The following is a 14,240-nucleotide window of genomic DNA, read 5'->3' on the forward strand; positions in this document are numbered from 1 at the left end:
CTAGCCTGTTCCTGCTGTTACACAAAAATAACGATTGTGCTCAACATTAACTCCACATTGGTTCCGCTCAGAAATTTAAGCTTTTGCCAGTGTAACCGAATTCTTGCATATTCCAGAAAAAGTTTGTGGTTAGCACATGTTTTCATATGTGGATGATTTTCACTTTGGGTGTGGCTTGAAGCCCTTGACCATCACATTCTTTTGTATTTTGAAGGACAAGGATATTTTGCTCTTTTATTTATTTCCACTTCCATTTTTGAGTCTTTCTTGTTCTCTCTTCCCCTCTCCATCCCTCCTCCCCTTTCTCTTTATTTTATTCTTTCCTTGTTCTATATCTGTTGGTGAATATTTTTCTTGTTTTAGAGACCAAACCCAGGACCTTATTTCTTCTTCCTTTTTTCTTTCAATTTTAATATTATTTTATTTATTTACAACCCAGTTGTTGCTTTTCTCCAGGTTGCCATTTCCACAATTTCTCATCACATTCCTCCTCCCCCTTGGTTCGGAGAGGGTGTTCCTCACACCAGACCTCCCTCCAATCTGGGGCCTCAAGTCTCTCCAGGACTAGGCACATCTCCCACTGAGGCCAGACCAGGTAGTCTTCTGCTATATATGTGCTGGGGGGTGGGGGAGCTCAGACCACTTCCTTTTTGCTTGGTTGGTAGCTCCATATCTGGGAGCTTCCAGGGATCCAGGTTAGGTGAGACTGCTGGTCTTCCTATGAAGTCACCATCCCTTTCAGCTTCTTCAATCCTTCTCCTAATTCAACCATAGTGGTCCCTGATTTCAGTCCAATGGTTGGATATAAGTATCTGCATCTGTTTCAGTCAGGTGCTTTTTGGGCCTCTCAGAGCACAGCTGTGCCAGGCTCCTCTGTGTAAGCACATCATAGCATCAGTAATAGTGTCAGGCCTTGGTGCCTGGTTCCTACCACCACCATGCATTGGATCCCAATATGGGCTGGTCATTGGATCACCTTTCCTTGAGTCTCTTTTCCTTTTAGACAGAAACAACTCTAGATCAGAAATTTTGACTGTGAGTCGGTAACACTGTCCCTCAACCTGAGGTCTTGTCTATCTACTGGAGGTGGACTCATCGAGTTCCCTTTCCCCAATATTGGTCATTTTGGCTAAGGTCACCCCCATTGAATCCTGAGAGTCTCTTACCTCCTGGGTCTCTAATAGCAGGTCCTCCCTCCAACTCCCGAGGCTCCATATTTCCATTCATTCTCTTGACCCTCTGAAATTCTTTTCTGTCCCCCACCCATACCTGATTGTGTTCCTCCTTTTCCCTCCCCCTCCCCTTTCCCACTCAAGTCCCTTCTTCTCTCTGCCTGCTATGATTATTTTCTTCACCCTTCTAAGTGGGATTAAAGCATTCTCATTTGAGCCTTTTTTGCTTGTTAAAGTTCTATGGTCTGTGGGTTGAATCCTAGGTATTCTGTACTTTTTGGCTAATATCCACTTATTAGTGAGTACATATCATGCATATCCTTTTGAGTCTGAATTACTTTACAGGATGATATTTTCTAGTTCCATACATCTGTCTGGAAAATTCATGATGTCCTTGTTCTTAATAGCTGAATAGTATTTCCTTGTGTAAATGAACCACAGTTTCTGTAACCATTTTTCTGTTGTGGGACATCTGGGTTGTTTCCAGCTTCTGGCTATTACAAATAAGGTTGCTATGAACATAGTGGAGCATGTTTCCTTGTGGTATTGTTGGACATCTTTTGGGTATATGCCCAAGAGTAGTACAGCTGGCTCTTCAGGTAGATCTATATACAATTTTCTGAGGAATTGCCAGATTGATTTCCAGAGTGGTTGTACCAGTTTGCAATCCTGCTTCTTTCTCTACATTCTAAGCTGCATATGCTGTCACTTGAATTTTTGATCTTAGCTATTCTGATTGGTATAAGGTACAATCTCAGGGTAATTTTGATTTGAATTTTCATGAAGACTAAAGACTTTGAACATTTATTTAAGTGTTTCTAGGCCTTTCTAGATTCTTCTCTTGTGAATTCTTTATTTAGCTGTGTACCCCAATTTTTAAATTGGATTATTTGGTTTTCTGGAGGTTAACTTCTTGAGTTCTTTATATATTTTGGATATTAGACCGTTATGGGGGTTAGTTAATATTTTTCCCATTCTTTAGGTTGCCAATTTGTCTTATTGATAGTGTCTTTTGTCTTATAGAAACTTTTCAGTTTCATGAGGTCCCATTTATTAATTATTGATTTTAATGCCTGAGCTACTGGTATTCTGTTGTAGAAATTAACAATAAGTTCAAGGCTCCTTCCCATTTTCTCTTCTATTAGATTCAGCGCATCTGGTTTTATGCTAAGGTCCTTGATCCACTTGGACTTGAGCTTTGTGCAAAGTGATAAATATGAATCTATTTCCATTTTTCTACAGACAACTGCCAGTTAGACCAGCACCATTTAATGAAGATGCTTTCCTTTTTCCAATTTTATGTTTTTGGCTTCTTTGTCAAAGATCAAGTGTCTATAAGTGTATGGTTTTATTTCTGGGTCTTTAATTCTATTCCGTTGATCAACCTGTCTGTCTCCATACCAATATCATGTGATTTTTATCATTACTGTTCTATATTACAGCTTGAGGTCAGAGATGGTGATTACTCCAGAAGTTCTTTTATTGTTAAGAATTGTTGTTGCTATCTTGAGTTTTTTTTGTTGTTGTTGTTTTTACCTATGAAATTGAGAATCGCTCTATCCATATCTGAAGAATTGTGTTGGAATATTGATTGGGATTGCATTGAATCTGTAGATTGCTTTGGGTAAGATGGTCATTTTCACTTTTTCTCTTCTGGTACCAGGCACTGCGGAAGCCATGGGTTACCATGCAGACATGGCCAAGTCCAAGAAACACACCACACACAACCAGTCCCACAAATGGCATAGAAATGGCATCAAGAAACCCTGGTCACAAAGTTACAAATCTCTTAAGAAGGTTGACCCCAAGTTCCCGAGGAACATACACTTTGCCAAGAAGTACAACAAGAGGGGCCTGAAGAAGATGCAGGCCAACAATGCAAAGGCAGTGAGTGAACATGCAGAGGCCGTCAAGGCCCTTGTGAAGCCTCAGGCCATCAAGTCCAAGATGCCAAAAGGCCCTAGCCACAAACTCAGCTGCCTGGCTTTCATTGCTCACTCTAAGCTTGGGAAGCGAATTGGAAGCTACATGGCCAAGGGTTGTAGGCTCTGCCAACCAAAGCCGAGGCAGAGGCCAAAGTTCCAGCAAAGGCCCAGGCTTCAGCTCCAGCCCAGGCTCCTAAAGGTGCCCAGGCCCCTGTGAAAGCCCCATAGAAAAGGCTCCTGCCAACATGAAGACAGATGGACTGCTGTCACACACCTACCCACACACTATTTGCAGATGACCAGTGTCCTATGCTGTTTTTACAAATAAACTCAAGGCAAGATTTGTTTAAAAAAAAAAGATAGTCATTTTTACAATGTTAATTCTACCAAGTTATGAGCAAGGGAGGTCTTTCTATCTTCTGAGGTCTTCTTTGATTTGTTTTCAGAGACTTGAATTTTTTGTCATAAAGATCTTTCACTTATTTGGTTAGAGTCACACCAAGATAGTCTATATTATTTGTGACTATTGTGAAGGGTGTTGTTTCCCTATTTTCTTTCTCAGCCCATTTATCATTTGTATAAAGAAAGACTACTGATTTGTTTGAGTTAATTTTATATCCAGCCACTTTGCTGAAGTTTATCAGCTGTAGGATTTCTCTGGTAGAATTTTTGGGGATCACTTATGTCTACTATTATATCATCCACAAATAGTGATGTCTTCTCTTTTTCTAATTTGTATCCCCCTGACCTCCTTCAATTGTCTTATTGCCCTAGTGAGAATTTCCAGTACTATATTGAATCGATATAGAGAGAGTGGGCAACCTTGTCTTGTCCCTTATTTTAGTAGGATTGCTTCAAGTATCTCTCATTTAGTTTGATTTTGGCTTTTGGTTTACTGTTTACTGATTTTATTATGTTAAGGTAAGAGTCTTGGATTCCAGATGTATCCAATTTTTCCCCATTTGTTGAGGCCCAAGCTCGAGTCTCTGTTCGGGCGCCAAAATAATGTTGGGGACCACACTAGTCCCACGTTGGGGTGGCCAAAAAATGTCTTGGCCTGAGCAAAATGTTGATGCCCGGGCCGACCCACTTTGGGAGGCCACTGTATCCTGGCCCAAGCTGCTGCTCTGGTCTTCAGGTCGGGTTTCAGCAAGAGCGAGGGTGAGGGCAGATTCTACCTAATGTCTGATGTGTATGAATCTCTCTTTCTGGTCTGATGATCCCCTGTATTCTCTGATCTCCGTCTATATATTCTCTGATCTCTGGTTCTGTCTTCTATAGTCTGACTTCTAAGCCACGCCTCTAAGTTACACCTTTAATCATGCCCTTAGGTCTTGTCTCTAACTCTGATCTCTATAATCTCACGCACCTTTAATCTCAAGGTATCTAAACCAAGATTATCAGAGTGTTCTCAGCTGTTGTAGGCTATTGTAATTCAAATCTCATGTCAGGGTATATGGCTCAAGATGGCTGCAAAGCTGATAGCCGCTTTCTGCTAAAAGTCGGCCCCCAACACCCATTGGATATTTTCTTTATTTACATTTCAAATGTTATCCCCTTTCTCCATTTCTCCCCTGGAAAAATTTCTATCCCGTCTCTCCCACACCTGCTTCTATGAGGGTGTTCCTCCATCCACCCACCTACTCCCACTTCCCTGGCCCTCTCATTCTTCTACACTCGTGTATCGAGCCTTCACAGGACCAAGGGCCTCTCCTCCCATTGATGCCCGACAAGGCCATCCTCTGCTACATATGCGGCTGGAGCCATGTGTCCTGTCCCTCCATGTGTACTCCTTGTTTAATGATTTAGTCCCTGGGAGCTCTGCAGGGTCTGGTTGGTTGATATTGTTGTTCTTCCTTTGGGGTTATAAACCACTCCAGCTCCTTCAGTCCTTTCTCTAAATTCTCCATTGGAGACCCCATGTTCAGTCCAGTGGTTCACTACGAGCATTTGTCTCTGTATTTGTCAGGTTCTGGCAAAGCCTCTCAGGAGACAGCTATATCAGGCACCTGTCAGCATACACTTCTTGGCACCCACAATAGTTCCTGGGTTTGGTGACTGTCTGTGGTATATATCCCCAGGTGGGGCAGTCTCTGGATGGCCTTTCCTTCAGTCTCTGCTCCACACTTTCTCTCGGTATTTGCTCCAGTGAGTATTTGTTACTCCTTCTAAGAAGGACCAAATCACTCACATTTTGGTCTTTCTTCTTCTTGAGCTTCATTTGGTCTGTGAGTTGTATCTTGGGTATTGTAAGCTTTTGGGTTAATATCCACTTATCAGTGAGTGCATATCATGTGCATTTTTTGTTTTCTGTTTTTTGTTTTTTTGTTTTTTGTGACAGGGTTACCTCACTCAGGATGATATTTTCTAGTTCCATCCATTTACTTAAGAATTTCTTGAAGTCATTGTTTTTAATAGCTGAGTAGTACTCCATTGTGTAAATGTACCACATTTTCTGTATCCATTCCTCTGTTGAAGGAGATCTGGGTTTTTTTCCAGCTTCTGGTTATTATAAATAAGGTTGCTATGAACTTAGTGGAGCATGTGTCCTTGTTATATGTTGGAGCATCTTCTGGGTATATGCCCAGGAGTGGTATAGATGGATCCTCAGGTAATACTATGTCCAATTGTTTGAGCAACCACCAGACTGATTTCCAGAGTGGTTGTACCAGCTTGCAATCCCATCAACAATGGAGGAGTGTTCCTTTTTCTCTACATCCTCACCAGCATCTGCTGTCACCTGAGATTTTTATCTTAGCTATAGTGTGAGATGAAATCTCAGGGTTGTTTTGATTTTTATTTCTCTGATGACTAAGGATGTTGAACATTTCTTTAGGTGCTTCTCGGCCATTCAATTATTCCTCAATTGAAAATTCTTTATTTTGCTCTTGTACTCCATTTTTAATAGGGTTATTTGATTCTTTGAAGTCTAACTTCTTGAGTTCTTTGTATATATTGGATATTAGCACTCTATTGGATGTAGGATTAGTAAAGATCTTTTCCCAGTCTGTTGGTTGCTGTTTTGTCCTACTGACAGTGACCTTTGTCTTACAGAAGCTTTGAAATTTTACGAAGTCACGTTTGTCTATTGTTGATCTTAGAGCATAAGTCCTTGGTCTGTTCAGGAAACTTTCTCCTGTACCCATGTGTTCAAGGCTCTTCCCCACTTTCTCTTCTATTAGTTTCACTGTATGTTTTTTTTTTTTTTTGACATCCTTGATCCACTAGGACTTGAACTTTGTACAAGGTGATAAGAATGGATTAATTTGCATTCTTCTTTATGCTGACCTCCAGTTGAACCAACACCATCTGTTGAAAATTCTGTCTTTTATTCACTGGATGGTTTTAGCTCTTTTGTCAAAGATAAAGTGACCATAGGTGTGTGGGTCCAATTCTTTGTACAGGAGTGTTTTACCTGCATGTACGTCTGTTCACTATATGCCTGCAGTGCCCATATTGGTTAGAGGAGGTCATCAGATCTCCTGAAACTAGATTTCAGACTGTTGTTATTACTACAGATTGTTTTAAAGACTAATGGTGGAAATTCATTGAGAAATAACCTTTTAATATATCTGTTCTTTGATAGTTTCAGTGATGTATATAGTGCATTCTTATACTCTGAACACCCAAGCCCCCTTTATACCCTTTTCTGCTTGTCTTCCACAAGTATCTTTCTGTTTTATTTAATGGCTCACTGGGTTTAACCAGAACCATAGGTGTGACCAATGGATTTGGGGGTATCCTTTGGAGGTTCATAGGGTTAGCAATTGCTGTGTAATAATGATAATGTGAGCCTTTCCCTCTCCATTCTATTAGTTGGACACAGTCCTGTGCTCCCTTTTCCCAGCAGTAATCAATTCCTGACAAGCCTAGACTTATGCAAGCCCAGTGTTGGCAGCTGAGGCCACTGTGAAATCATGGCTACAGTAGTTTTTCCAGACCCTGAGGATAGAACCTCACAGCCCTTCTCCTTAGCTTCTTGCTGTTACATTCTTTCCATCTCCTTGTCCTTCATGTTCTTTAGCCCCTAGCATATTTAGTATAATTGTCCAATTTAAGTCTGAGCACTCAACTCTCACTTATTTTCAGCAGCATGAGCAACCATGTGTTCAGTGCTAGTCATTGCCAGGGCAAGCTTCAGTATCGAAGGCTGAGAGTAGAATTTGTCTATGGGCACAAGCGTAGACATTTAGAGGAGATTTCAAAGCCATCAGAAATTCTTTGTGCTAACTATTGATGAGGAGTTTTTAGAATTTTAACACCAGATAAGTGGCTTACACTATTATACATTAATTTCCTTTTAAAGAAGAGAGATGACAAAGAATGAATGAATAAATCTCTTTAAGCAATATTTGACTATGAATATCAGTGAATGTTTTGAAGAAACCAATACTTAAATTATGTAAAAATTGGTTCTAATGGCTTTATAGAAGTCCTTTTAGGTTACTGAAATCCACAAATGCTCTTGGCTTACTTGTTTTTTGGGGTCTGTGGAGGTTCAGGAGCACAACCACAAGTTTCCATAGCACGAAGACCTGTGCTGGCAGTCTGGCTATAGTTTGCCTCTATTTTAGACTGCTCATGGTAGATTCTTTCTGAAATGTGAAATGAGCCCTTCTGGTTAATTTTGAGGTATCCCATGTGTGCATGGCTGAAGCTCCTTTCATTTTTTAAGTAAGTCTCTTATTGTTGTCCAATAGTGGGTAGATAAATGGCTCACCATTTGGGTACAGCAGTCACGAAGGCGACAACACTTCCACTCTACTACCTGTGAACCACAGGAGGTAGATATCTTACTGCCTCATAGTTTCTTTCTCTGTCATTTCTGATATCCTAAGGTACCCAGGGATGCTGTGATTTGTCTGATCACTCTTGAATGTGACAGTGATGTGTGAGGATAACTTGTCTCCTCTTTAATTATATATGCTCTTTCGGTTACTTTTATGTTTCTATCTTGTTACTCTGTTCATGTGTGGGCATCTGGAGACTGATGGAGCATCTTTGCCTCATCATATTCCTCTCATTTAGAAAGGGAATTAAATGACACCATGTGGAATAAATGTCCACAGATCACAAGATTCCCTTCCATGTACCAACTACTACCCAGAGGCTGATGTTTATAAATTTCATGCCTGTTATTCTCTTGCTCTCACTACATGTGTGTGCACACAAATGTACTTCAGAAACCTGTGTTTTGAAGTCAGTATGGTGATATATCTGAGCAATTAGCTTTTCAATAACATAAAATGTAACCGTTCACTATCAACTGGGGCTGTTCCTTTCCTTTTGCCAATTAGGCTAAAAGTCTTCATTGGATATTATAAAATTACCGAAGAATAATTATGAGACTTATTAAGTATTTAATGGCATCTTTAAGCTACTCAGATTTTGTTTTGTTTTGGTTTTTTATTTTTTTGGTTTTTTTGTTTTTCTTTTTTTATTGGATATGTTATTTACATTTCATATGTTATTCCTTTACCCCACCCACCTACCCCTTGCCCAGGAACCCCCTATCCCATCCCCCCTCCTCCTGCTTCTATGAGGATATGCCCCCACCTACTCCCCCACTCCCACCTCTCCACCCTCAAATTCCTCCACACTTTGTGTCCAGCCTTCATAAGACCAAGGATCTCCTTTCCCATCTATGCCTGACAAGGCCATCCTCCCCTACATATACAGCTGGAGCCATGGGTCTTTCCCTATGTGCTCCCAGGCTGGTGGTTTGGACTGTGGGAGCTCTGGTTGGTTGGTATTGGTGCTCTCTATCAGATGTAGGATTGGTAAAGATCTTTTCCCAATCTATTGGTTGCCGTTTTGTCTTATTGACAGTGTCCTTTGCCTTACAGAAGCTTTGCAATTTTATGAGGTCCCATTTGTCAATTCTTGCTCTTAGAGCATAAGCCATTGGTGTTATATTCAGGAACTTTCCCCTTGTCCCTAGGTATTTGGGGGTCTTCTCCACCTTCTCTTCTATTAGTTTCAGTGTATCTGGTTGTATGTGAAGGTCCTTTATCCACTTGGACTTGAGCTTTGTACAAAGGGATAAGAATGGGTTGATTTGCATTTTTCTACATGCTGACCTCCAGTTGAACCAACACCAATTGTGGATAATGTTGTCCTTTATCCACTGGACTGTTTAGCTGCTTTGTCAAGTGGATCTTTGGATCAAGTGACAATAGGTGTGTGGGTTCATTTCTGGATCTTCAATTTTATTCCATTGATCTTCCTGCCTGTCTCTGCACCAATACCATGCCGTTTTCATCACTATTGCTCTGTTGTACAGTATGAGGTCAGGAATGGTGATTTCCCCAGAAATTATTTTATTGTTGAGAATAGTTCTTGCTATCCTGGGTTTTTTGTTATTCCAAATAAATTTGCAAATTGCTCTTTCTATCTCTATGAAGAATTGATTTGGAATTTTGATGGGGATTGCATTAAATCTGTAGATTGCTTTTTTCAAGATGGCCATTTTTACTATATTTATCCTACCAATTCATTAGCATGGGAGATCTTTCCATCTTCTGAGATCTTTGATTTCTTTCTTCAGAGACTTGAAGTTCTTGTCATACAGATGTTTTACTTGCTTGGTTAGATTAACACCAAGGTATTTTATATTATTTGTGACTATTGTGAAGGGTGTCATTTCCCTAATTTTTTTCTCAGTCTGTTTATCCTTTGAGTAGAGGAAGGCTACTGATTTGTTTGAGTTGATTTTATATTCAGTCACTTTGCTGAAGTTGTTTATCAGGTTTAGGAGTTCTCTGGTGGAAGTTTTAGGGTCACTTAAGTATACTATCATATCATCTGCAAATAGTGAAATTTTGACTCCTTCTTTTCCTATTTGTATCCCTTTGACTTCCTTTTGTTGTCTAATTGTTATGGCTAGGACTTCCAGTACTATATTGTATGTTTATTGTTTATGTATGTGGGTGCCCTGGCATTTGGAGCATAGATGTTCAGAACTGAGAGTTCATCTTGGTAGATTTTTCTTTTGATGAGTTTGAAATGCCCTTCTTTATTTTTTTTGATTACTTTTGGTTGAAAGTCAATTTTATTTGATATTAGAATGACTACTCCAGCTTGTTTCTTTGGACCATTTGCTTGGAAAATTATTTTCCATCTTTTTATTCTCGGGTAGTGTCTGTCTTTGTTACTGAGGTACGTTTCCTGTATGCAGCTAAATTCTGGGTCCTGTTTATGTATCCAGTTTGATAGTCTGTGTCTTTTTATTGGAGAATTGAGTCCATTGATGTTAAGAGATATTAAGGAAAAACTATTGTTGCTTTTTGTTATTTTTGTTATTAGAGGTGAATTATGTTTGTGTAGCTATCTTCTTTTGTGGTTGTTGGAAGATTACTTCCTTGCTTTTTCTAGGTTGTAGTTTCCTTTCTTGTGTTGGAGTTCTCCATCAGTTATCCTTTGAAGTGCTGGATTTGTGGGAAGACATTGTGCAAATTTGGTTTTGTCATGAAATATCTTGGTTTCTCCATCAATAGTGATTGAGAGTTTTGCTGGGTATAGTAATCTGGGCTGGCATTTGTGTTCTCTTAGGGTCTGTATGATATCAGTCCAAGATCTTCTGACTTTTATAGTCTCTGGTGAGGAGTCTGGTGTGATTCTTATAGGTCTGCCTTTATATGTTACTTTGCCTTTTTCCCTTACTGCTTTTAGTGTCTTCTCTTTGTTTTGTATATTTGATGTTTTGATTATTATGTGACAGGAGATGTTTCTTTTTTGGTCTAGTGTATTTGGGGTTCTGTAGGCTTCTTGTATAATTAAGGACATCTCTTTTTTAGTTTAGGGAAGTTTTCCTTTATAATTTTGTTGAAGATATTTATTGACCCTTTAAGTTGGAAATCTTCATTCTCATCTATACCTATTATCCTTATGTTTGGTCTTCTTATTGTGTCTTGTATTTCCTGGATGTTTTGGGTTAAGAGCTTTTTGCACTCTGCATTTTCTTTTACAGTTGTGTCAATGTTTTCCATGGTATTGTCTGCACATGAGATTCTCCTTATATGTCTTGTGTTCTGTTGGTGATGCTTGCATATATGACTCCTGACCTCTTTCGTAGGTTTTCTATCTCCAGGGTAGTCTCCCTTTGAGATTTCTTTATTGTTTCTACTTCCATTTTTAGATCTTGGCATGGTTTTAATTCCTTCACCTGTTTGGTTGTGGGGTTTTTTTGTTTGTTTGTTTTTTGTTTTTGTTTTTTTGCAATTTTTAAGAGATTTTTGTACTTCCTCTTTAAGGGCTTCTATCCTTCTTTAAGAAAGTTATTTATGTTCTTCTTAAAGTCATCTATCATCATCATGAGAAGTGGTTTTACTTTTTTGGTGTGATGGGATGTCCAGGAGTTGTTATGGTGGGAGAACTGGGTTATGATGATGCCAAGTAACTTTAGCTTCTGTTGCCTATGTTCTTGTGCTTGCCTTTCGCCATCTGGTTAACTCTAGTTCTATCTGCACTCACTATCTCTGACTAGAGCCTGTCCTTCCAGTTTTCTTGTTTGTGTTAGAACACCTCAGAGTTCAGATGTCTCTGTGATCCTGAGTTCCTGGGTGGAAGAACTTCTGGGACTCAGGCTACTTCTGGGATCCTGAAATTCTGCTGCTCTGAATATAGTGGTTCCTCTAGAATGGCTCAGAATATGGTGTCTTCACAGGAGCAGACCAGCTAGCTGTCCACTGCTCTGAGTGCAGTGGCTCCTCTAGGATGTCTCAGGATATGGTGTCTTTATGACAGCAGACCAGCTAGGTGTCTGCCACAGCCAAAAGGACCAAGAGAGAGGCAGAAGGTGAGTGGTATTCAGGGAGGTGGGGTTTGGGTGGCTGATGGGTCCTGAGCACCCCAGGCTCCCAGTTACATCTCTGGGGCATAGGGTAGTGGGAGAGGTTACTTACCCGCTGCGTTGGGTGCAGTGGCTCCTCTAGGATGTCTTAGAATATGGTGTCTTCACAGGAGCAGACCAGTTAGTTGTCTGGCCCAGCCAAAAGGACCAGGCCAGAGCACTCAGATGGTTTTATTGCCAGAGCCTACTGTTTTGTTCTGCTTTAAAATTTTTTTTTTTATTTTTTATTTTTTAAATTATTTCTAGAAGTGAATTCAAGAAGTAAAGCCATTTAAAGAGGCTTAGGTCATGACCCTGTCAATCATTTTATTTTTGTGATACATATAAAACATCAGTCTATGTGTAAAATAGATAATAGTAGTTGGTATTCTAAAATTCTTCATTAACGGGAACACACAGTGTATTTTGTTTTACAAATTTGTTGTGTCAATATTAGATTTTCAAAACTTATTTATTTTGACTCAGGTTTTTCAATTGCTCTGCTGTATAGTATGTTATCAATGGTCCTGTTTGGTGGTTGTTTTAATGTAACTACAGTTGTCCTCTTGCAAACAAGGCAAGAGTTTCTCTAGGGCATATGTAAAGGCATGGGCATGCAAATATTTTTATTGGTTAGATCTTGTTTCCCACATCGGTTTCACCACCTCAATGTATTGAAGTAGGTACTATTTCTTTTCTTCTGACATTTCAAACTTTGATTGAACTCATGCCTTTTCACTCTATTGTTTCATTCATATAGAAGTCTGTTGTCTCAATTTTCACTGCCCTCCATGGTGACACTGGTGATTTTGTATGTGTTCACTGAATTTGTGCTAAATATTTATGCCTTCATACACATTTTTATGTAAACTTCAAGCATCAAAGCGCTTGACTTTGTCACATCCCATCATACAGATCAAGAACTCCATTTAGATGTCAGTTTGCTCTTAGTGATTTTAGTGAAGCTCACACCTAGTGAAAGGTAAGATGTAAGTCTAGTGTCTGTTGAACTCTAGCAAAAGCATATACTCACAGAACACAGACCCCTGTGAAGATACGGCATCATCATCAGTGTAGAAATGTCCCAACACACTGCTCTACACTCACACAGATGATGTAGGACAGACATGTGTTTAGTTATGGAATTCATTATGTATTTCCTCAGTGTTTCCCTGTGCAGCCCATCAATGGTGTGGAGAAGTTCCAATTTCTGAACTTCCCGTCCGCATTCAGTGTTGTTAGACTTCTGTGTTTCACTTAGGTCCACAGAGAGTGAAGTCTAATGCTGAAGAAGTCATCATGTGCTTTTTAACTACTTATGAACCTTTCCAACTCTTCAGATATTTTATGTTTTATTTATTAACTTTTTTATCCTTTTTATTAATGAGTAGAAGAAATAATTTGATCTCGATGCTTAATTTTGATAGATGTATTCTGTGCAATTATCTCTCAGCCTGTGATTGGCCCCTTAGTTTCTCAATGGTCTCTTTTGACTTAGTAACAGGGGCTTTCATTGTTGGGAAAGATTAGTTTAATCTACTTTTTTCTTTCATATTATAGGCTTCGAAGATTAGGAAATAGTTCTAACCAGCATTTATAATTTGTGTGCATATTTTCTCACATTGTATTCTAAAAGCTTTTATAGCTGTAACTTTTACATTAAAATTTATAGCATATTTTTAATTAATTTAGGGATATGGGATGGTACAGTGCTCAAGATTAATCTTTTCCATATGAATTCTTCACTATTTCAGAATTTTTAATTAAAAATCACTTCTTTGTATTATCAGCTTGACTTTCTGAAAAAATCAGTTCAAAAATTTATATTTTATGTTCTCTATGCTGTTCATTACCAAGTTTGTATCTTTAGAGTTCTATACATAGTGACTGGAATTGCATTGCATACCTGGATAGAGGTGGGAGAATTACATTGTAGCAATAATGAGTATCTAATATATCAGTCTCTTTAACTATGAACATTTAAAACTTCCTTCACCCCTGTCAGGAGAGCATCATATTTCTGACCCATTTTATTTTATTTATTTTATGCTCTATAATATATTTATATGCAACTTAAAAAGTTTTTATTGTGTGTGTGAGTATATGTGAGTGTGTGAATGTGTGTGTGAGTGTGTGTATGTGTGTATGAGGGTGTGTGTTTGTACATGTATGTTATGTGTACCTGAGTGCCAGAACCCTCAGAGGCCAGATGAGGGAATCCAGTCCCTGAAGCTTCAGTTACAGTCAGTTGTTAGCTATCCGATATGGATTCTTGGAAGAACTGTCCTCTGTAGGAGCAGTGTGAACTTCTTA

At 39.2% G+C, this 14,240-nt stretch overlaps 1 pseudogene; it reads left to right on the top strand.

The window, feature by feature from the left end:
• The first annotated feature begins 2,801 nt into the window (after nt 1-2,801).
• LOC117719681 (large ribosomal subunit protein eL29 pseudogene) lies at nt 2,802-13,501 on the top strand (annotated as a pseudogene).
• The last annotated feature ends 739 nt before the right edge of the window (nt 13,502-14,240 follow it).

This window comes from Arvicanthis niloticus, chromosome 14 (assembly GCF_011762505.2).
Source record: "Arvicanthis niloticus isolate mArvNil1 chromosome 14, mArvNil1.pat.X, whole genome shotgun sequence".
Classification (NCBI taxonomy): Eukaryota; Metazoa; Chordata; class Mammalia; order Rodentia; family Muridae; genus Arvicanthis; species Arvicanthis niloticus.